The 25,017-nt window shown below is 47.6% G+C and overlaps 1 long non-coding RNA gene across 1 annotated transcript; it reads left to right on the top strand.

Annotated features, from left to right (window-relative positions):
• The first annotated feature begins 724 nt into the window (after positions 1-724).
• On the top strand, positions 725-14,833 carry LOC141572903 (uncharacterized). The gene is made up of 5 exons (XR_012498451.2): positions 725-3,268; positions 4,656-5,812; positions 8,296-8,445; positions 13,201-13,243; positions 14,516-14,833. It is a non-coding gene; the product is annotated as an uncharacterized LOC141572903 (long non-coding RNA).
• The last annotated feature ends 10,184 nt before the right edge of the window (positions 14,834-25,017 follow it).

Raw genomic sequence — 25,017 nt, 5'->3', positions numbered from 1 at the left:
GTGCTTGGGGGTTGTGTAGGCATGGCCTGAGCAATGCCTTGTGACGGCCCCACCGTGGTGGCAGGTGTGGGGTTTGTTCTGGGCTCAGGACTCAGATGGGCATCCTGTTTGTGGTGTGAGTGACAAAGTAGGTTCCAGGTGTATGAGACGACTAAGCAGGTACCTCTCTCTCAGCTTGAGGAGCTGGAGCAGCTGGGAATCGGAGGCCATGCTATGGTGGTGGGAGGGGGAGGAAGCTGTGGCCCCCGCTGCCCTGAGGGCCCCTCGGGCTAGATGTGGGAGGAAACACCCTCCCTCAGGTTCTGCTCCTCCTGCTCCCCTCACACCCACCTTCACACACTTCTGACTCCCACGCAGCCCCAGAGTCCTGCTCCAAAGCGGCAATTCCCCCTCTTAGGCGCTCTCTAACCAGCTCCGCGTTTGGAGCCCCTCTGGCCAAGCCGCTGCCTGGGCAAATAACAGGAGCCTCCTGGGCTTTTTCCAAATGGCACGAATCCACTGCCCAAAGTCGTCCCAGGGAGGCGGGTGGCACCACTCGCCTGCACCCACGCCTGGATTCCTTATCCCAGGGAGTTCAATAGAAACAGACTGAGCAAGGGGGAGGGCTGGAGCCAGTCTGGATTTTCCAAGGAGCTCAGAGCACACTCAGAAGATTGTGTGTTCCATGGAGGGGGGAGGGATAGGGATGAGTGGAGGGAGTGATGGGTATCCATGTTGTGTTGAGGGCTGGGCACAAACTCATATCCTCTCATTCACAACCTACACTGTGTACAGCCTCACATACCTCCTCCAGCTACGCATGGGGTGTGCCATGCTACTCAAGGGGAGCTACAGGTGTGTGGTGCTACACACACACACACACACACACACACACACACACAATCTCCACTGCTGGGGTTAGCAGTTACTCTCACAAGCTCAGCTCCTCAGGGCCCCACCAAGCTCCTAGGGGCGGTTACACCAGGCCACCCCGTCATGGGTATCCCTCCTTCCTTTCCTCTCTCCTCTGCCCCCCAGCTCGAGGGAGGAGGGTCTAATTCGACTGCTAGTCGACCTAGGGGTGGGAATTTCCCAGGCCCTCGCCTTAGCTTCTAGCCCTGCAGCTCCGGCGGCCACACACCCTATGAGCCCGAGACTGGGCTTTGGAGCCACGCGCCTCCCTAGATTCTGGCCAGGACCCTAACAAGGCCCAGGAAGTCCAGTGGCCGCCGCTGCCTCCCCGAAGCTTACGGAAATCCAGTATCCTTGTGTATGCTAGAAGGTGGTGGAGGGCGTGGGGATGCGAGGCCCCCAGTGTTGTGTGCTGCCCTAAAGGGGAGGCTTGGTGGGAATTGCTCCTGCTTCCTCACATTTTCCGCCCTATGGGCCCAGAACTCACGTATTTTTGGTTCCTGCGGGAGGAGTCGCAAATTCAAATGCTGGAGGCGGCGGCGGCGACTCAGCCACCGCCCACAGTGGGAGCGGGACCTGAGGCTTCAACGCAGAAACGCAGGACAAGTGGGTTCCGGGCGCCCTCTAGAGGCTGCGTAGGGGGAAGCGCCTCTAGCCCCGGCCCTGGAGGCTTGGGGTCTGAGGGACACTTGGGACAGCAGGGGTGGCTGCTTCCAGGCCGGGTGGAAAATAATAACGATAAATAGCATTAATAAGTGGCATTATTGAGCGCTTTCTGTGTTCCAGGCACTGCACTAGTTTAGAAGTATTAATACGTTCCTAACAACCACCCTATGAGGTAAGTGGTATTTTCATCCCACTTTATAGACAAGGAAAATTGAAGTCCAGGGCGGTTAAGCAATTTGCCTAAGAGCGCGTGGCTGATAATAGGTGAGGGCCAGCATTTGAATTCACGGTCTAACCCTAGAGCCAACGTCTCTGGGAGGAATGGATTTGGGCTGGAGGTGAGACCCTACCAGCCTCTCTTTTTGTGGAGAGAACTCTTAGCTCAGAGGTGTGCTGGGAGTTTGCCCCCTAGGACTTTGGGGGAAAATAATGCTTCCAAGCCACTCCAGTCCGCTGGGACCCTTCCGGTTTTGATTGACTATCCAAGACTATCTCTGAAGCACCGTCAGGCCTATGAGACCCCCTCCTCCTCCACACCTATCTAGCGGCCACCCTCTGGCCCTCCCCGCCTGGGCTTTGCCTCCTTCTGGGACGGAAGGGGGTTTTGTGCGCTTCCACTCCTCCCCTTCCCTCTTCTGGGTTGGCAAAATGGGAGGACTCAAACAAGCAGAAAGTTAAAAATAGAAGCAATGAATCACACTTTATTAGACAAAGGGATGGAGAACCAGGAAGGAAAATCTTTTCCATCTGCTCTGTGCGAAGACGGTAGCTGGGGAGGCTGCTGTGCGCTGGAGAATGAGGGGTGCGTTGAGGTGGGTAGGAGGGTGCCGCCTGAAGGGTGGAGAGTTAGGAGTTTTTGTTGACCTTTTAGGCAGTAAGAATCGATCAGAATATGAAAAGAAAAGAGAACAGGGTCTTCCAGTCTCCCCCGCCTCTTCCACTGTGGTAGAGGTGGGGGTAAGGGAGGTGTCCTAGGGAGACTTTTATATACAACATAAGATATACTCATTTATATGTAAATGCCCCTGAAATGGTCTTAAACTTTAAGGTGTGGAAGAAGCACTTGGGGATCTTGTTAAAATGCAGATTCTCACTCGTTTTGTCTGGGGTAGGGCCTGAGAGTCCAGATTTAGAACAACAAGCTTCCTGTGGTGTTAACGCCAGTTTGAGGATCAAGGTCTTAAACTCCCAACCCTATGTCTGAGATCTAATCCTGGGTTCTCAAACTTGCCAAATATGCCCTGCAGTCTTGTTTTATTTGCCCTAGAGTATTTTTCCATTTTATTTACAGAAATGAAAAGATACAGACACAATCAATACTCCTTTCGATATGTTTCTGATAATTCATTCTCCAGCGTGCCACAGACCTCACTACTCCCTGGTCTCTTCTGTCCTGCTCCTTACCTGTTACCTTTGTGGCCTCTTCAAAACCCCATTCCCTCTCCTTTTGCACCTGTCTCTCTTTCCAAAACCCTCTTTCACTCCCAGGAGGGTGCTGGGGTGGCTTTGGACAGCAGACTAAGTTTTGAGCTTGGCTTCTGTGTTTCCTAACCTCCGGCAAGTTAATTAAATTTGATTAAAGTTATTTTCATTACAGTTATTTTATTCTACTTTCATTGCCCAAGTTATAGGGCCAGTCCTTCCCCAGATTACGGAAGGGATTAAGGAGATAACGCAAGCAAAAGCACTTGGCTCTGCGCAGGTGTTCCAGGTAAGGTGCTTGGCGCCTCAGGGTGGCTAGACCTGGTTTGTCCACGCACCAGGTGGGGTGGAGCTGTAGGGGGTGGTTGCTACGAACTGCAGGGGAACCTGCTCTCCCCACCTCATTCCCAGATCCTGGATTTCCTGGGGAAAGTTGTGTGGCTGCTCTCCTCTCTGGGAGCTTTCCCTCCACAGAACTTCAAAAGGAGGCTTATTGTGTATTTAGGTACCTCGCTTCCTGCCCGTTCTTGGAGCCGGGGGTAGATTAGCGAGTCCCCTTGTTCACAGGCGCCCAACTGTCCAGTGGGGCTGGCAGGGAGTGAGCTGGTAGAGACCCTTCCAGGATGTGTGGAGACCCCAGGGAGGGAACCTCTGTGAGGACCTGCCCAGTACTGGCCTAGAGGGCTGGAAGAGCCCGGCGGGTGGGGCCCCTGCAGAGCAACGTGTCCCCCCTACCATCCACACTCACACCCACCCACACCCACCCCACACTTCCTCACATGCTCATAGGCACACACTGTTGATCTGTCTCACTTTCCGGCTGGGTCTCAGGCTGACCCCTGTATCTGGGTCCATACCAGGGGACAGTCCTGCTGCATGTTTAGACATTTACCCCCTCTTTCCCGGGACATAGCTGGGCTACACACCAGCTGCTCTCTCCAGATCTCACTCCCATGTTTACCTCCAGTCTGGGGAAACGGAGGATGGCATGCATTCAGCCACTTGTTCCTAGATGGCCACGTGGTCATGCCTGACTGCACACAGACCCCAAAGCGATCTCACAGGTTCATAGGAAAACATTAGGGGATTTCCCTGGTGTGCTTTCACCAGTTCACTTGCTTTCAAGGGAGAACCAGCTTCTGCACGTTGGCACACTTGTTCAGGAGCCCCCACTTGAGCTCACAGACACGCGGCCATACCCTTGAATGCATTTCGTATCCACAGGCTTCCCTCCCTTTCCCATCTCAGGCCAGAAATTGGGTGCTTTCTGGTCAGTGCAAAAAGGCATGGATACTGCCCTGGGAGGGATTATGCAGTGGGGTACGCAGGAGGAGAGGGAGGGGACAGTTATGAACCCCACAGCAGCCCCAAGCCAGGTCTACACCCTCATCTGTCCTAGGGCAGAGTGAGGTGCCGGCCTTCCTCTGCATCCAGGAGCTCTGGGACGCAAATACACCTCACCGCCCAGTCTATCGCGCCAGCGCCAAACTAACCAGTCTAGGCCCAGTAGGAGAGGCTTCTAGCGCAGAGAGTGTGCCCACGGTGGTGTGTGAGGGATGGGATGTTTCTCCATGTGGGGTCAACTGAAGTAGCAGATCTTTGGAAGGCCTGGGGCCTTTGGTTACACCAACGAGCAAAACCCTTCATCAATCCCTAAGCTTATTGCCCTGCGGTAGGTTCCACCCACCCCTCTACACCGCCGTCCTGCTTCCTCGTTTGTCGTGGGGTGTCACCACCAGTTCGTAGGAGTTCACAGGACTCCAGTGAGCCACCGCGACACCGAAAAAAGAGCTGGAGCTGCCCCCCCGCGGTGCGTTGGAGACAGCCCAGAGCGTGCGGCGGCCTCAAACCTAACTGTCCAGGCGGAGAGCTCTGTAGGGACGGTTAGTGAACAACTCAGAATTGCCCCCTCCTCGACCCCCCCCCCCGCCCCGTGCAGCCACTGGGATTATTGGGGCTGGACAGCTGGGGATACTTTAAGGCAGGGGATGCCCAGTTGGCATTTGCCAGAAATGAGAAAAAGGTGAGAAACGGGCTTTCATTTTGAAGCCTGATCCCGCCAGGATACGGGATTCATAGTATAAACAGGTTTCTGGTGAGAAAGGACATCTTGCACCGCCGCCCCCCAAATCGGGTCCTCTGGAGATTTCCAAGGGCCGGGCAGCAGGGAAGAAAACGCAGCCTGCGTCCAACTGCTTGGATCTAACCCCTCCGCAAACTGGAGCCTCCACCTAGTTCGGACCCAGACTTCGCGGGCCTGGGGTGGGACGATCCCAGCTGCAAGGTCGCCACAGAAGCTGGAGAATTCGGCCAAGCTGGAATTTCTCCCGAGGTGAGTCGCTCTGTCCTCCGCGTGGACCTGAGCGCCCCGAGGTGAGAGTGAATTCGGTCACCCTGCTCTGTCCTGACCTGCAGAGCGGCCTGAGAGGAGGCGCCCTCAGTCCTGGCAGAGAAGGGCTTGCGTTATATCCCAGCGCTCTAGGTACACACGTCCCAGGCGGCTCCAGACTCAGCGAGCTCTGCCGCCGGTTTCTCCTGTCGGTTTCATCCCTTCTGGGGACCCAAGACCCGAGCCGGGCAGGAAAGTGCGCGGCGCGCCAGCTTTTTCTTGCGGCTCTGGGATTCTCCCCGCCTCCAGAAATTGTGGGAAGCCAGCGCCTGTGCCCCACTCTGTGTAACCTGGGGAGCGCCGGGACCGCGGATTTGCTCCTGGGGGGTTTGGGGCAGAGACCCACGAGCAGAGCTCAGCGTGCCGTGATCCCACACCGCGCCTCACTGGAGATCCCGACCGCCTAGCAGCAGAAAGGCAGGCGCTTGGAAGCTCATGGGAGAGGTAAGGTCCTTCAGGTCAGGATTCATCCTGTAACCAGGAGGAGGGTACAGGGTCCCAAGGCGAGAACCTGGAAGGAGAAACATACACTTTCCCGTGGCTTTTGGGGGCAAATAAGTACCACTCGGCTTCCTCTCTGCGGTCCTGGGCCCTGTGGGCTCCAGGAGGACCTAGAGAGGGCATTACTCCACTCTAGACAGATGACAGCCCCAAGGGGGCACCTATGGAATCAGCCAGCTTTATGCCCATTCTCCCACCCCCAATGAGTCCTCCCGTCACATGACCCAGCTTGTGGCATCTATGACAGATCTCGGCAAGGGCAAGGCTGATAGAAGAGTTCAGGTGCTGTTACTTTTTGTTAAGGAGAAAACACTGAGGCTCCTGTGTCCCTGGGAAGCCCCCCTGTGACTGTGCTGTGGGGCTCATCTCAGGGAGCAGTGAGCCCTGCTGCCTCCTCTTCACATTCCTTAGAAAGGTCAGGAATCCCAAGAAAAGGAAAAGCTAACCCCCCACCCCCACCCCCCACCCCCCACTGCTCCTCCCCAGAGAGCTGAACTTACCCTCCATCTCTGCCTTTATGGGTCTTGGATGTCGGGGCAGGGGGAGCTGTGCTGAGTCCTTTGGATCTCTCTGGGCCACAGGCCTAGCAACTGTCAACAATCACTGCAGCTGTCCTGACAAATGGGTCTTTTTAGTGACCAGAGTCCACAAAAGAGAACTGTAGGAAACAGTTTCCCTTTCCAACCAATACAGGACAGCAGCCTTCTTACCTACAGAAGAAAATACTTCTCAACCCTAGACTGCAGAGAAGGCTCCCCTTCCTTGAACCCTTGATTTTAAGTAGTTTACAGAATCAGTAGGACATCTGAAGAATTAAGGAAGACTGGCTTCAGAAAATATCATGAGGTCACACCGTAGGAAAAGCGGGTTAGGGCACCGCTGCTGGCACCCCTGGTACTAAACTCTTGGCATGAACATCGCTAGGTGTAATTTTTCAAGTCTCCTGTTCTTACTTTACTCCCTCAAGATTCAAAGCTCATGTGAGATAATTTGATTGGCTAAACGTAAGACATATCCCAGGCACTGGCTGTCAAAGATAGGGAGAGAACAAAGTTCCTTAGGTTCCTATGTTTTCCTATAAAACTCCTCTACCAATATTTACGTTGTTTGGAGAAAGTCTCCCCAGTTAGGAAGAGTGCTCAGATGCTAGGTTAAAAAAAATAAAAAAGGAAAATAAATGCCACTACAGTCCACTCCTTTGGTTGCCCGATATTGCACATATGCCTTTTTTCCCCTAAATTTACAGTCCTCTCCCCTACAAAATGCTCCCATCCAAGGTCACTCATACAGAATGTATTCAACTTGCCCCCAAGGGAGACGACCCAGATCCTCACAGCTCTAAGTTTGGGATCTTCGTTCTATTCTTCTTCTAGTTCTATTGGAATCCTGTGTCAGTATTCTGCAACCTGTGGACTAAAGTGTAAAGTTAATCATCATCACACATAATAATACAATAGCAAGGGAATAAGAACTGAAATAAATGGAAATAAGTTAAAACATATAAACGTCTAACATGACAGAAGGTCAGGAGCTGCTTTGCATTCTTTTTTCTTTTCCCAAGTCAAGTTGTTGTCCTTTCAATCTGAGTTGTGGAGGGTGCCGTTCAGCTTCAAGTTGTCCTTTCAGTCTGAGTTGTGGAGGGCGCAGCTCAGCTCCAGGTCCAGTTGCCATTGCTAATTTAGGGGGCGCAGCCCACCATCGAGGAATCGAACTGGCAACCTTGTGGTTGAGAGCCCACCGGCCCATGTGGAAATCGCACAGGCAGCCTTCAGAGTTAGGAACCTGGAGCTCTAACTGCCTGAGCCATCGGGCCGGCCCTGCTTTGCATTCTTTGGGGGAGAAGCAAGCCTTTATTCCGTGAAGGATCAGAGCCCTGGGCTGTCCTGTATATGAAGGGTTGTAGGGGTCTTTCATTAACTTTTACCACTGGACATAACAGTTCTAGGAGGCACCCCAAGGGAACCCCTTGGTTTCACGAATATTTCTTTTTGCCTATTACACAGAGAAAAACATCCTACTTGACCTTAATATTTAGCATCAATCACCCTAGCCAATTCTGTAATCCCCCTTTAATCTGTTCATCCATTGGTATGAGCAACCAGAAGTGACCAGGTAGCAATTTCTGCTTCCAATTCTATAAAAATATTGTTTGTTCTGGTGAGAACTTTCTTCCCTTGAGGACTCTCTAATCCTAATCCAGCAGAAACAAGAGTCACAGGAAGTGAGGGCGTCGTTAGGTACTTGTAGGAAGTGCCCATAAGGCTATGGGTGAAATAACATCCTATGAGTTAATCACTAGCTCACAGCATGGACCTCATCCTGGAAGTGCTGCACCATACCATCATAATACCAAACTGTGCTAACAAAGAGTCCGTAAATGCAATTTCTTAAACATGATAAAAGTCTACTCTTCTTCTTACATCCAGGGAAGAGAGATAGCTGGGAAGAGACATCGTTCTGCTCTATGGACACATCTGGAAACTCAAACTAAAGAGGAAGTTCTGCCATCTTCAAAAGGTACCTTCCAAAGTTGTCATTCCTGAGCAACAGGAAGGAAAGGATTCAGCAACGCCAAGGTAAGCTCTTTAATAATATGACTTGAAAACTGTACCTATTCCACTTACATCCATTGAGGAGAACTGGCTACAAGGGAGGCTGGGAAATGTAGTCCTTAGGTGGACAACCATATGCTCAGGAGAAAGGGAGGAAGGGTTTGAGGGGACAAGCCATTATCTCTGTTACACCACTGCATTGATCTATAAAGTTAGCTGTTTCTGGACGATGGAATATATAAATAAAGTAGTGAATCTCATGGATATTAGCCTGTTTTTAAAAATTGCAAAATGATTTCTTGTTAAGAAGCGATGTTGTGTGGGAAATCAGACTGTTATAAGTCACAGAGTAAGACAGTGGATGGTAATATTGGCAGAAGCTTGATGCTTAGAGAAGACATATCCAGATCTTCCACTAGATACTTCACTGGTCCTTCTGCGGTTGTAGAACAGTATAGAGGACTTGGGGTTGATTGCCACTGCTGACAATTGGGCACTTTAGGGAGGGTAACCAGGTTAGCTGTGGTGAGATGATGAGTTCATGCATAGCTTTCATCTCACTCTTGTGGCCATCTGTTCAGGAGAACACTGAGCAAGCCCTGGGGTGCTGAGGGAAGGGGACTGGCTGAGATCCAGCGTGGGTCATCTTGTCCACCTGATTATTGAGAATGCTTCTTATAGTGGGAGTCTTTTGGTGATCATTTCATAAAACACAAGTATTTTCACATTCTATATACCCTCCAAAAGATTCTCTTTTTTTGTATTTTTCCTTCTACTTCCTTGCCCCAAATCTTTAATCTCATTCCTTTCAAGCCCTTTACCATCTGTCTAACCCATTAGCCACTGCCCATATATTTACTGCAGATCAGGCCATCTCACCTTCCAGACAGTGAGCCACAAAATATACTGTTCAACATTCTGCATACTGGGGAGGTTTATCTTCCCCGTTGTTTTTCAGAGCCATCCCTAAATGGGATTACACAGCAGTGGTCTGTTTCTGGCCACAGTTGGAATATTGCACTATAAACTAGACTTGACATTTTTTCCCCTCCATCACCTGGTGTTAGTATATTTCCCAGGAGATCAGAGATGTGGAGTGATGGGTGGCATTTTGTGATATGTATGATGATGAGGCAAGTTGGCTGCTTATGGTGAAAAATATAAGGATACACTCACACTTAGTGTCATGCAAATACAGGGTCAGCACCTGAGTGAGTGCTTCCTTAAATTTTACACCTTAGGCATCTTGCCAACCTCATCCTGGTCCAGGCCATGGTGAGTGGCCTGCACAGGACACTTACTTATTTATGCCTTCAGGACCTCCATGGACCTTATTCCATAGATTCCACTTCCCCTTGATGATGGACTCTAAAGGGTACAGCCAACACATGGCTAGGTAGATCAGATAGCAGCTAGCTCAGTTCATTTTAGTGTGTCATGTACACCTAGTGATTTAGAGCAAATCCAGGCCCCTTCTGTAAGTAGCTATTTTCTTTCAGGAAAAATAAAGACTCCTTGTTCTTTATTGGGCCATAAGAGGTGCCTCCACTGCGATTCTTCAATTGTGACGTGCCACAGGCTCCATGTAGCACCTTATGTGCCATAGAAACTTTGAACTTTCTCCAAGCCTCATCCATGTTCTACCGTCTCTTGATAATTAAATAGGGACATGATAGGAATCATTACTCTTCACTTTTACAGTCTTTTATGGTATAATCTTTGCAATTCCCCCAGGATGCAAAGATCTACTATTTTAGCAGGACGTGAGAGCTCTAGCGGCTTCCATTTTGCCTTTCCAAGTACTGGATTGCCAGTATGTGTTTTTTTTGCTAGTTATTGAGGATAGAATAGAAGATAGCCATGGAATGGGCTTGGAGTCCCACTGGGCCCTGTAAGGCACATAATGAAATTCAATAAATGATAGCTATAATTATCAAAGAACATTCTTTTGATGCTATTACAGTGTTCCTCCCTGAGGATGCTCAATCTCTCTTTTGCTTAAGGGGCCTTGGATCTATGACATAACTCAGTTCTGGGAATTGAGGGAGGTGCCTACATTCTTTATCATTGGGACTTACTATCTATCATCACTTACTTACCTGTAAGTAACGGAGACCTAAAATAACAGTGACTTAAACAAGATAGTTCATTTCTCTCTCATGTAATAGTCCAAATGTACATTGTCCAGGGCTGGTATGGTGTCTCTATTCCACAGGGCCATCCAGGGACCTATGCTCTTTTTTATATTGTTTTCTCACCATCACTAGGGTATTTTCCTTGTCTACCCTCCAAAATACCTCATAACTGCTTCTATATTCTGAGCAGCAGGATGGAAAAAGGGGAGGAAGAAGAGGATAACCCCTACCTTTAAGGACACACCTGAAAATTATACATATTATTTACACTCACATCCTATTTGTTAGAGCTTAGTCACATGGCCATACCTAGCTTCAACAGAGGCTGGGAAATGTAGTCTTTATTCTGGGTAACCATGTGTTCAGCTAAAATCCAAAGGTCCAGTTACTATGAGAGAGAAGGGAGAAATAGGTATTGGAAAACAGTTAGTATTCTTTGATACAGTAACTCAATTCAAGCTTCTGTTCATGAATTTTTACCATTTTTTAAAAAGTACTGATCAAGTGGAACCTTAGTGGGCTATTTTGATTCCAGGCACTTATTAGAAGAAGCAAAATTAATGATAACGGTTAGGGATCTTTGTCCATGGAGTATCTGTCAGCTCCATTGACTAATGTGTTATTTATGTTCATTATTCTCTACTCCTTAAGTGTTGTTACTTGGTCTAAAGCACACAGAGTTCTTTATTTTCTTTCTTTTTTAAATTAAATGTATTGGGGTGACATTGGTTAATAAAATTATATAGGTTTCAAGTGTACAATTCTATAATGCATCATCTATATAGTGCACTGTGTTCACCATCCAAAGTCAAATCTATTTCCGTCACCATATATTTGACCCCCTTTACCCTTTTCTACCTCCCCTTCATTTTCTTTTAAACAGAGGGTCACACACCCTCTCCCACTAACATCCTTAGCCTACAGAGAACAACTTACTAAAGCTCTGCTAGTTTCTTCCGTTATTCCCTTCACCAAAGTATTCTTCAAATTCTTTGAGAATAAAACACCTGGGGCCCCTTCCAGGGACATAATGGGTGGGTGGTCAAGTTGCACACAATGAATCTTCTCTAATGGTCCTATCTTCATAGATCTTTAGGTTCCCTTGAAGCCACACTCTGTCTGACATTGTACCTTTGGATCAGGCTGAGCTTAAAGATGTGCAAGCACTTAGCAAAGATTCTGGAGTTGCTGTTCTGGTTTGAGCAGCTGGGAGTCCAGGTTTCTGTCAACTGCTTCTTCGAACAGAACCACCCCCCAAAATTTGCCTGCTGAGATGTGACATATCTGAAGAAAATGCTGAGTAGGAGGGGTGAGGATAAATGGTGTCCTCTTGCAAGGGACCACCAGAGATGTCACAACATCATCAGTGAAGGGAGGAGCATTGCCAGACAATGGCCAGGAGCAGCTAGCTAGCAGGGGAAGCTCAGTGAGAGTTGGGGGTTTCCTCTAAATATTTCTTATATAGTCCAATTCAATTCTTGGAATTCCATTGTTTCCTAATCAATGTCCTATTTTATAAGACTGTGATTTATCTGACATTATAGTTCAAAAACCATAGGATCAAATTGCAACATTGGTTTTCATTTATGTCAGCACTGTTGCTACAAGAGATAAGATATATTTTCCAGTAATGATAGAAATTCCATGGGTTTAAGTCATAACTTCGAGCTGAGAATTCAGGGCTTGAGCTTGTTATCCAATTTCTATAGGCTGTCCTGTGGTTTTAGAAGCAGGCCATCTATCCCATGTGGTCGTCTAATGCTTCTCCTCAGTGGACACTTCATCCTAGGTGACCACAGGTGGTAATTTAATCAGCTGATTTGTATTGCATGGCATAGGCTACAAATTCCCATTCCTGAATCCCTATAAACTAAGCCAAATAACTGATCCCCATTTCCCCCATTTCCTTGATAATCTTTCGCCTACCATCATTTGCCTGGTACCAATTTATGTATCCATTAGGGTTCTTGCCAGCAAGCATGAAATTTAACTTAAGCTACCCTAAAGACAAAAGAATAAGGAGAGTTTGGGGGAAATAGTTTAGGTAGCTCATAGAATTCACATTAGAAAAAAAAAAAAGTGTGCAGGACCAGGAAGGCAGCAAATACAGCCAAGGTCAAACCACAAGAATATTCTGGCTGAGAGTCCCTACTGTTGTCTCAGCCACTGAGCACTCAGTGCTGCTGGCTCTGTGTTCCCAGGCCCATGGTCCCCACTTTGAATACGTTTTCACCTGTCCCTATATCTTTGAGTAATCCTGGGTAGTTGCATCAATTGGCTCAACTTGGGTCATGTGCCCACAAGCTAGCTGATAGTCGGGTGGAAAGAGAAAGCTCTGGCCTCTTCGCTTCTCTAGTGGCAGATGAGATGCTGCCTCCCTACTAAAACACACGATGTGGGGTTCCTCCCAAATTAGAGGGTGTTCAGATGTGGAGTAGCCAAACACACACACACACACACACACACACACACACACACACACACACACCTGTTCACTGTAGTTGGGAATTCCTGGCTTTCCCTTCCTTCTCCACACCCCTAAGAATCCCTCTCCAACTCAGCCTGTCCTTTCATCTAACCCAAGCCACTGACAAACCCCAGGCCTGGAGCAGTATCACCACCTCATACTTTCTCTCTTCATCAGGCCACAGAGCACTGCTGGAGAAAATCACACTGCTGGAGGACAGGTAAATTCGTAGGGTTCAGCTTTTGTTGAATCTCACCAAGGCTTAGATACTCTTTTATGTTAGATACCATAATATTTACCTCTAAAAAAAAATAAGGTTCTTTTCGTACATGGCTAAAATTAACAGTATTTTTTAATAGCACCTAATATCCACCCCACATTCACCCCACAAGATTGCCCAAATCTTGTGAAGGCAATCTTTCTGTAAGGCAACGACGGTTATGTCACTTCCTTCATCAAATGATTTTAATATAGCAACATTGTAAAATAATGCAAATGGTACAAAGTGGTATGAAATAAAATGGGAAAGCACTTCTCTTCCTCCTCTCCTTTCTCTTCTCTCTTCTCCTTTCCAGTCCGGTCCATCTCTTTAAAGTATCAATTATTGCTTTCATGTGTTTTTTCCCAATATTATTCAAAAATAATATTTTTCCAGACATTCACATGGTACATTTATTAACACAGAATACAAAGGGATCACACCACACACACACTCTCATGTGACTTGCTTTATTCATTTGATAACCTATCTTGGACATCTTTCCATGTCAAAAAAAAAAAGGCTGGTCCAGTGGCTCAGGTAGTTGGAGCATGGTGCTCCTAATGCCAAGGTCACGGGTTCGATGCCCACATGGGCCAGTGAGCTGTGCCCTCTACAGCTAAGATTGTGAACAACAGCTCTCCCTGGAGCTGGGCTGCTGAGTGCTGCCTTGGGCTGGGGAGCGCAAGGCTCATAAAACCAACAGGGGCCAGGGAGCTGTGTCCTACACAGCTAGACTGAGAAACAACGGCTTGAACCGGAGTGGGGGTGGGAGGCGGAAGAAGGGGGGGGAATAATTTTAAAAAAATCCTTCAGTGGTTCTTCCTATCTCATCCTCTCACTGAAGTGCCATCTCTATCAAATAGTGAGCAGTTCCTCGAGTGCACTGCACTCTCTCAGACCTCTGTGGCTGTGCGCATGTCATTTCCTCTGTCTGGAATGCCTTCTCCTCTTTTATGGGACCCAATAAACTCTTACTCACCCTCTGCAAAGCCTTCCCTGCCCTCGGGTAAGAATTATGCTTTCTTCCCAGCTCCCAAAATGCCCCTCGTACTCTTCTCTCATCGCAGGCTTTGGTGGGCGCTCATTTACTTGTTTTCGTCTCCCACGAGACTATGGGATCGGGAGGTCATCCTCTGAGTTGTGACCAACTCTGTCCCAGAGCTGGCCTCAGGGCTGTCAGAAGTGGTACTTCATCAATGGTTGTGACTGGGCTCCTTCTCCCATCAACAGAGACCAAGGACATCTTAAGGCAAGAGAGAGGCAGGGACATTGCCGTCCCCATCACTGAGTCATCAGGATACTGGGAGACGAGAGTTGGAGAGGACCAAAGATGAGATTCTCCAAGGCTGGTTGGAGTCAAGGGGGTGCTCTGAGTGAAAATGACTCAAGATCCCCTTCCCTTTGGGGCCCTTTCAGGTTCCTCCCAAGTAGAGCCTGTGGAATAAGGGCAGAAATTTTGATAAGAATAGTTGGGGATAAGGGTAACAATTACCTCAAGCCCACCAGCCTGACCTTTGCATTTTAGAGGTAGGTAGAATGAACGATGGTTCTACCTGGAGGACAAGGCCATGTTTGACTAAAAAGATAAGGCATCTTTACAGTTGGGTGGGATAGGGAGAGTCCTTCCTGAGATAGGCTGGGGCTAGGGAAGATGGAGGAGGGTGGTGGGTGTGGGCTAGCTGGGTTGAGTCCATGGGATTTGGGGGAGAGATGATAGAGTTCCACCACCAGTTTGGAAGGTTCAGTGGCTACTGTGAAGTAGCCCGTTCTATACTCATCCAACCTTCTTCCAATATGCAATCAAGGATTTACCTGGGGCTGCAATCTCATTTGAAGGCTTGGCTGGGGAAGGATCTACTTCCCAGTTCATTTACATGGTTGTCAGTTCCTTGTGGGTAATTGGACTGAGGACTGAGGACCTAAATTTCTCACTGGCTGTTGGCAAGTAGCTTCCTTCAGTTCCCTGCCAAGTGATCCTCTCTGTAAGGCAGCTCACAACATGGCAGGTGGCTTCATCAGAGCAAGTAAGCAAGAGAGCCTGATAGAGCAAGCAAGATGGGAGTCAGTCTTTTTGTTACCTAATTCTAGTAGTGACATCCCCTCACTTTTGCCATATTCGATTCCTTAGAAGCAAGTCTCTAGTACAGCTCACACTCAAGGGGAGGTGAGCCCACAAGGGAAGGGGGATTCCATGGGAAGCAGGGATCACTGGGGGACATTGCAGAGACTACCTACCACACCGCTCACTTGGAAAAGCCCCCAGTACAGGGCTAACTCCTTTCTCTTCCCATTTGCACCCCCATTCTCTCCCCTATAACCCTGGCCATACAAGCCACAGCCTCCCCATAGCCCAGGATGCCTCTCCCAAGTGAGGATTCAGGACAGCCTCAAAAGGACTTTGGTATCCGAAGATAGAGACCCAGAACTCAGGTGCCCTGGCTCATGGAATAGATAAATATATTTAGCATAGCTATTGTCACTGGTTAGCAGACAGGCCAGATATGCAGAAGAACCAGGGGCCAGACTAGGCCTGGAGGTATTATCTCTCTTGGGCCTGCTTAGATGCACAAAGCCACACTAAGCCATAAGTCCAACTCAGAGTCTTTCCCAAATGCAGAGGGGCTGCGGGGTTTGCTCCCCTCAAAGGCTGACCATGTCCAACTTGGCTGGGTTTCAGCCACACTTGTCTGTGTGCTGGTTTGAGCGGCACTGTCTCAGTTGCAGAAAAGGGGGTATATGGGAACTCACAGAGGTTTGTGATCCTGGAGAATGAAGAAAGCACAGTCTTTGCTATTTCCCTCTAGGGATGATCTCATCCCATTTTGGTGGACTCATTTTTCCATATCTGATCTTCCCTTCATTTTTGTTTTTTGGTTTCCATATTCCCATTTCTAGAACTCCATATCTCTTCTTTGATTTCACACCCTAAAGTCCAGAGCACAGCTTAAAATTGACCCTCCAGTCTCTAGTAGGGGGCGGCAGATTTGGAAGGACTCGTCCCCTCTGCCTTTAGCACCCAAGCCAAAGGATGAGTCTTGAGACTGCACCCCTCCACGTCAGAAGACTGAGAGGCCAGTGATCCTGTGTCTTCCCATACTGTGTCCACACGAGGGCGCTCTCCATGCTGCACCTGTTTCTAGTCTCCATTGGGCCTTCCAAAACGCTACTCACCTGAAGACTGACAAATAGAGCAGATAACTGCCACACGCAGAAAGGCTTAGAACGGATCCAGTGCGGTATGAAGAAGAGTGTCGTCTGCATGATTCCCAGCATCCATGCAGGAACTTGGAGAAGGTTGGTCCTCAGATGAGCTGTCAGCCTCAGGTTTCCAGAGACAGAATGGCAGCACTCCTTCCATGTCCTGTTCACCATCTCTGCCAAGGTGCACACTCCTCCAGGGAGAGGGACCCAGTACTATTCATCTCTGTGTCCTCAGGGCCTGGATGAATGAATGACCAAACAAGCAAATGAGTAAACAAAGTATAATACTTAAGAGGCTTTGGTCCATACATACATGCACGTGTGTGAAATGATATGTATACAAATATATTCAATGGAACATTATTTGTAATCTTGAAAGATTGGAAACAACTCAAATGTCCATCAGGAGAAGACTGGGAGAATAAATTATTGTATATCCATCAGTGTAATAGTGTGCAGCCATGAAAAGAATGAGACTGCTCTAAGAACATTGATATGGAGCAAATGCTAAAATATATATTGTTAGGTGTAAAGAACAAGATACAGAACAGGGTGCATGCAAGGCTGCCCTCCACATGTGCATGTGTTGGGAGAAAATACATAGGTCTGGATATGTATAGAAAAGCTCAGGAAGGACACTGAAGAAAATTACAGCTCTGACTCTTTGGGGAGAGCAACAGAGAGCCTGAGAGAGGGGGTGGAAGGAATGTGGACTTGCCACTGCTCTGAACTGTTTGCATTTTGTATCGTAAGAGCACACATTTGAGACCACAGACTACATTCGCCATCCCAGCTCTGCCACTTCCTAGCTGTGTGATTGTGAGCAAGTTATATTATTCTTTGAGTCTGAACATTTTCATCTGTAAAAATAGACTGTTAGAGAAGTCTTCCCAGTTCTCTGAGAGTGCTCAAAAGGTGTTTCTGTGACACATTTGGGGAGCCCAGGGATTTACTGGCACTGCTGCCATTTTCACCACTACATACAGATGACAAATGAGGAGAAACCTCAGACTGGGAGAAACCAAGGTCACTAATTAAAATCTCACAAAAGTTAACACAGTGAGAAATCGATGGTGTGATCCCTGACCCCACTGATCTTGGCCCCAAGTTCAGAGAGCCAGATTAAACATCCTCTTGGGGCTCACCTGTTGGGTAATGTTCTCTGGTGGACTTTCTTCCCCATTTCAGCAGCCATGCTCAGGACCAACGCTCAGAGATTCTGTCCCAACACCAGATGGTTATATCATAATATTCCTTCCTTGCTTCTTCGCTCCTTATATCTTACCAGTGAGGGAATGGTGAAAATACAAAGGGATGTAACATGTAGTCATGTGAGGTTTTGCAAGGGGAAGTGCTTGAGATTTCAAGGTTAATGGTCTTTAGAGACATTCTCCCTAAGGTGAGTGGCAGCTTGGGGCACTGCATAACTCCAGGCTGTTATGTTAACCCTGTGTCCTAGCTATACATGCCAGGAATACTCTCTCATTCATCATTTATTCATTTGACAAAAATTAATTCAGTCCCTTTTCTCTGCTAGGGATGTAATGGAGAGTAAGCTGCCTGAGAAAGTTACTGTCCATTGGTGAAGGTAAACAATTAGATAAACTAATCATAGTGAGTGTTACAAGTGTCAGAGAGATGGCCAGGCTTTCTGGAAGTACCAAGGAGAGGTACAGGACCCAGGGGCAGGGGTCAGCTGACTCCTCTGAGAGGAAGTGAGGCTTCAGCTCGCACCTGAGGGTAGAGGATAGAGGATAAACCCTCGTAAAGGGAAGCCGTTTTCTGCCAGCTGTTGTGAAGGTGAAACGGTGGATGTAAATGGTGACTGCAAGGCCCAACACACTGTAAGTACTCCATCAGTTCTAGACAGTAGAGGAAGGAATTTCCCCAGATGCCCGTCTTGAGTTCAGGGCTGCCATCACCCCGAAATGCCACAAGGGGGCGCTCACCCCCTGTTAGTGTGTGTTGGGGCTCCTGTCTCTCCAGCTGGAATGTAGCGGTTCTCCCCGTTACAGGCTGTTTTTTCGCACCTTGCAAAGCAGTTACAAAGGTCCCCTGCTAAGTCTTTCGCGTGCCACAGCCTAAGTGATTCCCAACAGCCTTGTCCTAGTGTCTTCTCTTAAAGCCCAGGATTTGTTCCTCTGAACTCTTGCCACCTCAAAATAGTTCTAATCCCCCAAAATAGCCACAAATTATGTTCTTTTCACCTTTCCTTGTTCTTTCTACCCACACTGGCATCCACTGGCCCATCCCCAAGAGCAGCACTGATTGAGAGCCAGACACTGGCTGCTGATGCCTCTGGGCTATCTAGGCCAACAGAGCCTCATTTCTCTGTGTCTGTCAACCCCCAGCCAGGCCTCTAGTCCCTCTCCAGAGGGGATGAAAAGGTGTTCTCCCATAGAGCTCCTTCCAGAGTTAGGAATGTTCTCTTTGTTTTGAACCCCATGGTCTCTGCCCTGGTGGCTTCTGGAGAAGATTTAATAGCTACATGCTCTGGAGTGAGACAACTCTGTTGTCTCGTCCTCACTCTGCTGGTGACAAGTCATAACTCGATGGTCATCATCCATGAGATAGAGCTTAAAAGAAGATCTAACATCTTACTTTATGAGCTGTTTGAAAGGACCAGGGGTCTCCCAGGAAAAAGGCATATTCACAAGCCACCTTATTTCTTTTCTCCCCTAACCCATGCAAGAGCTTTAAACATACACTGAGACAGACGTACACTGAAAATGAGAGGGGGCTGTTTCCTGACAGATGGCTTAAAGCCAAAGAGATAAACGTGGGTTCAGGTCGGGGCTGGCAGGAAGTCGGCACACTCCCTGTTTAACTCCCTCCCAAGAGGAGTCTGGCTGAGGTTGAGGACTGACAAGTACAGGACCTGACAAGGTCAGAAAAGGGACAGCAGAAGGATTTCTGGGTGGAGGAAGCACAGCCATGGATGGACTTCATGGGGCTAAATTCTGGTTTGGTGCCAGTGCTGAGCCTGAAGCTCCTCAGTAAAGGTCTCAAGAGCACACTGAGGTTAGTTGCTGCCCACCTGGGGTCTGCCAGACTCTGATCGTTTTCCAATAAAGTGTGCAGTGCAGTTTGGGGTGGCTGCTCTTGGAGAAAGTGCCTCCTGCATTGGGTGGGGTGGAGTCCCAGTGAGTCAGCGGGGCGGAGCTGTGGAGCTCACCAGACCAATCACATTCAGATTTGGCCTTAAGCGTAGGGGGCGGGCTCAACACAGGAAAGATGGCGCCAGTGTGCTGTCAGCATGGGCTAAGGACCCCTCACAGGGAAAATGCTGACTGTCCTCCAGCCCTTGTCTAGGAGCCAAACAACTCAGTCTGCCCTCCGTATGTCTCCAACATCCCCCCGAGTTACTCTCCCTTCGCTGGAACCCAAGGTAAGCCTGGGAGAGAGTCTGTGCGCTGGCCTTTTAAAAGGACACCTAAGTTTCCCGCAGCCTTCCATCCCACCTGGGCGGTTGGAATCCCCACTGTTTTTTCACAGCCAGATGTTATGGGGGCTCCTCTTCCTGCCACCAGTACTCTGGGCTGGGCAGGCTGCTATGGGGCTGAGGTCCCTTGCTCCTCTGCAGGGAACATCCATGGCCAAGCTATCCCTCCCTCTTCTCAGTCGCCACACGGAGGTTTGGGCTTAGGCAGTTCTGCATCTCTGCCCACCTACCCATCTTGCCATGGCTTCTTCTTTATACTTAATTATAAAACTTCTGTTCGGCCAGACGTCAGATGGTTCTCCAGGTTAATTGTTCTATAATTTAGGTGTAATTTCAATTTGTTCATGGAAGGAAGCAAGCACAGTGTTTATCTACTTCACCATCTTGGATCTCCCAACTTTGTCAAATTTTAATATTGTAAAATATTGGCTTCAGAACTTTTATTGAAAAAATTATAGATACCACTGTAGCTATTGTGTACCTCTCCTCTACCCCCCACTCCCTTCTTTACCAGAAGAAACCACAATCATTAGTATCGTGTTTATCATTCCCAAATACACTTTTATACTTTCATTTTGACTATAATATGATTTTGGTTTCAGGGGGTTTAAACTCAGTATAAATAATATATAACATGTATATGATTTGGTAACTTTTCTCTGGTTTTCCAAATTATGTTGTGGAGATTACACATATTAATAGATGCAGCTCCAGTTCATTTTAACTGCTGTTTATAGTCCGTCATGTGACTGTACTGTAGTTCTTCCAGGCTGTTGTTGATGGACATTAGGATTGTTTTAAGCTTGTTGCAGAGAATGGTGAACATTCTAGTACATGTCTTCTTGTGAACACACGTGAGAGTTTCTCTGGGGTGTACACCCAGAAGTGAAATGCTGGGTGTGGGCTTGCACGTCTTCCATTTAAACTAATGTGTGAATTTATACTCCCACCAACATGTGAGTTCCTCTTTCCCTTCTGCCTTGACAACACTTGGTCTGGTCAGATGTTCAACAATTTTCCAGTCTAATCTATTTGAGTTGGTATCTCATTTTTTAAAATTTGCGTTTTCCTGGTTCCTAGTAAGGTTGGACATTCTTTCACATGTGTATTGGCCATTGAGTTTGTTTCTGCTGGGCTGTTTGTTTCTTATTGACTTGCGGGAGCTCCTCATGTAGTCTATGTTCTGATCCTTTGTCAGTTACGTGCTAGCAAATTTGTCTCCCATGGCTTGTCTTTCAATATTGTCTATGTTATTTTTATGTGCAATTTTAAAATTTGAATGTAGGCAAATATGTCAGTATTTCTATTAATAATTTGAGCTTTTATTCCTTGTTTAAGAAATCTTGCCCTACCTCTAAGATATTGAAAAATATTCTCCTATATTTTTTTCCTAAAAATTTTAGTTTTGCCGTTCACATTTTAATAAATTTTGTTTTGTATATGGTATGAGGTAAGGCTCGGCTATTATATTTTTCATACTCAATAGCTTGTTTATACTTTTCTCAGTCCCTTTTTCAAATTTATAATATTCTCCATGATCTCTTAGAGGATTTTTATTGTGATTGTTTAAGTTCTTGTTCTCACTGGTCCATTAATTCTGCTTCATCTCATATGCGTTGTTCAGTTTTTGGATTTTATTTTATAGGGATTGCACTTCTGAAATGTCATGTTCCCCTGAGGTATCTTTCCTTTGGCTGGTGGTGTGTACCTAGGGAGAGAACTACTATCTGGGTCCTTAATTTTGCACCCACGTCCAAACTGTTTGTTTAGGCAGAAGAAGACGTGCCTTTTTGGATGAGCCCATTGTGTTCCAATCTTGGTTCCCAAATGATTTGAAAATTTATGTCCATATGAAAACCTGCACATGATGTCTATAACAGCTTTATTCATAATTGCCAAAACTTTGAAGCAACCAAGATGTCCTTTAGTAGGTGAATGGATAAATGTATATATCCAGACAATGGAATATCCTTTGCACCAAAACTAAATGAGCCACAAAAAGACAAGGAGGAAACTTAAATGCGTATTACTAAGTGAAGGTAGCCAATCTAAAAAGGCTATATACTATATGATTCCAACTATATGACATTCTGGAAAAGGCAAAACTATGGAGACAGTAAAAAGATCGATGGTTGCCGGGGCTTAATGGGAAGGGAGAGATGAATAGGCAGAGCACAGAGGATTTTTAGGGCAGTGAAACTGTTCTGTATGATAACTACAGTGGTAAAGACATGTCATTATACATTCGTCAAAACCCATGGAATGGAGTTCACACCAAGAGTGAACCCCAATGTAAGCTATGATCTTTGGGTGATTATGATGCGTCATTGTAACAGATGACCTAGTCTGGTGGGAAGGTTGTGGGGAGGTAGGGGGTCTAAGAGAACTCTCTGTAGTTTCTGTTCAGTTTCGCTGTGAACCAAAGACTGCTCGTAAGAAGTGTATTTAATGAATTAACTTAAAAGACATCATCATAATTATCTGACCTTCAGCAGGCTGAATGCTCAGGTAAGCGCCTCCCTTCTCCATGAGAGGCTGTCTGTATCTTCCTCTACAGCAGCTGCGGCATGACTTTTGGCCCTTGTGTAAGCACGATATGTGGGGGAATTACGAAAGTGCTTCATAGATTCATTCTACTCTGTATTGTCTGCATCATACTTGTTTAAATATCCTTGTTTCTCTTCATTAGTGAGATCCTACCATATGCCACTAATAATCTTGACAATCTCCCATAACTTTAGATTAGGGCTGGAAGCCTTTACTTGGTCCCAGACCTTTCTACTCTACCTCATGTAGGGCGTGAAGGGCCTACCTTTGAGGTTTTGGACTCATAATACCAGAAGACACCATGACCTGGCTGTTAGTGCCCGGGTTCCTCCCTGCCTGTAGCTGCAGGTGAGACGACTGTATGGACTGTATCCCATAAACCCTGGTGTGCTGGGCCTTTGTGTTGCAGGAGCTGGGGTGGCAGGTAGGACACAACGTAGGTTTTTTTGACATTGTGAAAGATGAATGTCTTGGTTCCTTAAGAATAAATCTGAAAATAAATCAATACACACATGCATACATACATACATACATACATACATACATACATACATAAGAAAAGTGTGAATCTGAGACATGGAAAGAGTGCCCAGAGCTCTGACTTCACTCCCATCCCTCTGGTTTTGTAGAGGGAGGAGGAATGTCTGTATTTATCATCCCACCAAGGTCACATTGAATGTGAGCGGGCTAAGTCCCTGTATTAACTATGATATCTTATTTTCTGTATTCCTGATGTTCTGGCAAATGGGGCCTCACTGACTGGGGAGAGACAGCTCATCCTGGGGTTAACTGATTCTTAGAGACAGCAAATGGGGTGGGTGTCTTTCATGTGTAAACTAACGAATCCAGAGCCCATGCTCCAAACCACCTCCTCTCTCTGGCTCTTACACTCCAGGAGACAAGATTCCTGTGTCCTAATCACCCTAGGGCCAGGTACCAGACAACTAGGGACAGCCCTGTAGGCCAGAGCCCACACAAATTATGCGAATTCGCCAATCCTGAATCTACTTACCCTCCCTTGCCTTGCCTTTCCCATGGAAACCACAGTCAAGTCTTGTGCCTGTGCTTTCCTCTTACTCCTCTGCCTCCTGACTGACCCTGGGCTTCCCCATGTGGCCCTGTGTGGTGGGCAGACCCACTCGCGGGAACTCTGAGTAACAAATTATCCTTTCAATGACAGTCATCTCCTGATCAGTTGGCCTAATCACACCTGAATAAACACAAAACCCAGGGTATATTTTAAACTGTCCTCCATAGGAAATAAGAGTGCTATTAGGAAGGGGATATAGATGCTGAGTGGCCCCAAAATGACAAATGTCCACTATATGAGTGTGAAGAGAAGCAGCTAAAACCGAGAGAGAAAGGGAGAGAAGAGAGAGAGAGAGAGAGAGAGAGAGAGAGAGAGAGAGAGAGAGAGAGAGAGAGAGAGAAATGAACACACAACTGGGAAAGCTTGGAAGAGATTTAGGGAGAGAGTAACCCCAATTATCCTTTCGAGTTCCTGTATGGAGACCCTTAGAGGGCTCAGCTCCATCCCTGCAACTTGAAGTCCATGATATGCTGCTGTTTCCTTCTAGTAAACACCTCGTTTTGGTTGAGCAAACTGAGTAAGTTTCTGCTCCTTGCAGCCAGATTCCTCTTTCTAATACGAACTTTGTTCCCACCTGGATGTATCTCAACCTATAAGGTTTTTTTTCCAGATGGTGGCCAAGGATTGTCCACCCAGGTACCTCCTGCCTCGCCCACCCCCCACCTTACACCCCACAGGAAAGCATGTCCTCTGGTCTCTAGATTTGCGGCCAATGCATTTGTAGTCCTAAGGCTTTCCCCTTTTCTCATGTAGCTCCCTCTCACTTTGTTTTCCTTGCCCCTTCCTTTGCCCTCAGGGGTGAGTTTTCCTTCTGCAGAGCAGGGGTGGAGGCAGGCACCCTGGAGGAGAGGCTGCACAGCGTCCTGTCCACCTCTGCAGCCCCACAAGCCAGACCGGCTCTGGAACTTCTGACCGTACCCCCCACCCCCAGTCTTGCTGCCTTAGCTTTGAGCCTGAATTCCAGCCCCTACCTTTAGGAACTGTCATCATGTTTAATCCTGCCTAGGGGAGACCTCCTCCACCTCCCTAAACGGAAGGTATTCCATTAACCGGTAAAGTTTGGTTTAAGTAGCTGGAGGGAAGTGTGACAGAAAGACTGTCAGAGTTGAGCTGGACTTGCCAAAACTTGGTATGATGTGGGGACGCTGTCAGTGCACCTCCTAAGGAAACCTGAGCTGAGCTGAAGCTGGGGCAGGTGGGGATGCTCAAGGTAAGAGGCAGGAAATGGTGTGGGGGAGGGGCAGACAAAGCTCGGGTCTTGGGTGGCTGGAGAAAGAAGGGCTCCCAGGGTGGGGCCAGGAACTGCCTTGTCATTGCTGTCAGACTAAGGCACAGGGACCATCAGGATGTTCTGACTGAGAGAGAGAGAGAGAGAGAGAGAGAGAGAGAGAGAGAGAGAGAGAGAGAGAGAGAGAGAGAGGCCAACTCGTGCTGTGAGTCGGGGTGTGGGTA

This window comes from Rhinolophus sinicus, chromosome 15 (assembly GCF_057876585.1).
Source record: "Rhinolophus sinicus isolate RSI-liver-muscle chromosome 15, RSI-T2T, whole genome shotgun sequence".
Lineage (NCBI taxonomy): Eukaryota > Metazoa > Chordata > Mammalia > Chiroptera > Rhinolophidae > Rhinolophus > Rhinolophus sinicus.
Note: the sequence above shows the minus strand (reverse complement) of the source record. Positions and strands in the feature narration are given on the sequence as shown.